This window comes from Triticum dicoccoides, chromosome 6A, assembly GCF_002162155.2.
Source record: "Triticum dicoccoides isolate Atlit2015 ecotype Zavitan chromosome 6A, WEW_v2.0, whole genome shotgun sequence".
Taxonomy (NCBI): Eukaryota; Viridiplantae; Streptophyta; class Magnoliopsida; order Poales; family Poaceae; genus Triticum; species Triticum dicoccoides.
Window position 1 is genome coordinate 133,746,542 of NC_041390.1, and position 1,800 is coordinate 133,748,341.

A 1,800-nucleotide genomic window follows, 5' to 3' on the forward strand; every position below is an offset into this window, starting at 1 on the left:
ATTATGTATTGCTATACAACTCTCCTTTAAGATTTTTTGCAGGAAAACTTCTCTCTAAATGGGAGGGTCCTTGCGTTATCGAGGAGGTCTATCGTTCCGGTGCCATAAAAATCAATAACTTCGAAGGCACAAATCCTAAGGTGGTGAACGGTCAAAGAATTAAACATTATATCTCAGGTAATCCTATAAATGTTGAAACCAATGTTATTGAAACATTAACCCCGGAGGAATACATAAGGGACACTTTCCGGAATGTTTCAGACTCCGAAAAGGAATAGGTATGTGGTACGGTAAGTAAACCGACTCCAAAACAGTTCTAATGGCAATTTTCCTCCGTTTTGGAATATTTAGAAAAATAGAAAAATAAGAAGCGGTCCGGGAAGGACACGAGGGCTCCACGAGGGTGGAGGACGCGCCCTACCCCCTAGGCGTGCCCCCTACCTCGTGGGCACCTCGTGTGCTCTCCGGACTCTGTTTTCTTACACGTTACGTATTTTGGTCGGTAAAAATTCATTATATAATCTCCTGGAGGTTTTGACCACAGTATCACGCAAAAATCTCCTGCTCTTGTTTCGAGCTATTTCTGCTGCAGACTAGAGCAATGTGTATTCCCAGGATTCGGAAGGAGAAAGCTATGTGGCTGATAATCTTGTAGACCCTAAGGTCTATGGGGACGTGGAGCATGGTGGTTGGACTACGAAAGAAGAAGAGGACTATGAACCCAAGGGAAGGGAGGATACGAGCTTAGATGAAGATGAAGTCCCATTGCCCCAACCTGGGGACATGCATGTGGAGTTCAAAAAGTCAAGCCTCCCTGATAGAGCAAAGAAACCTAAGATCGAGTTTATCCCTTTTCGGCTCTTGTAAGAAAACAAACAGGAATTATGCAAGAAGATATTAAACCTTGAACAGGAGATCGATGACCTAAGGGATCAAAATTCTGTCCTCAAGCGCAAATTAAGGAAGAAGCATACGCCATCAACAAAACCAACACACTCTTCACCAACAAAGAAGGAGACATAATCACATGGGTATGGGCACTCCCCTTGGCAACTGCCAAGCTTGGGGGAGTGCCCCAGTATCATATCACCATCACTTTTATCTTTACCCTTTTTCTTAGTTCGATCCTTTTGGTAATATCTTGATCTAGTAGAATAAAGTTTTAGTATGATCTAGTTGTGAGTTTTGCTTTATGATCCTTCTATGTAATCGAGTTGGTGAGCTATATATAACAAAGATTAGTGTTGAGTCAAGGGCTTGATTATTTTGCCATGATATTGAGTGAATAAAATAAAAGAGAAAGAAATAAAACAGATCATATGGATCTTATGGAGAGTAATGAGCTCACATAGAAAAAGTATGATGAATAAAAGTTGTTGAGAGTTGACAAACATAGTTTTGGTCATCGTTGCAATTAATAGGAAGTAATAAAGAAAGAGAGGTCTTCACATATAAATATACTATCTTGGACATCTTTTATGATTGTGAGCACTCATTAAAATATGACATGCTAACGGGTTGACGTTGGACAAGGAAGACAACATAATGGGTCATGTTTTCTTACATCTGAGATAAATTATATTGTCATGGACCATCCAACATGGTTGAGCTTGCCTTTCCCTCTCATGCTAGCCAATTCTTTGCACCAAGTAGAGATACTACTTGTGCTTCCAAATATCCCTAAACCCAGTTTTTCCATGAGAGTCCACCATACCTACCTATGGATAGAGTAAGATCCTCCAAGTAAGTTGTCATCGGTGCAAGAAATAAAATTTCTCTCTAAATATGTATGACTTATTA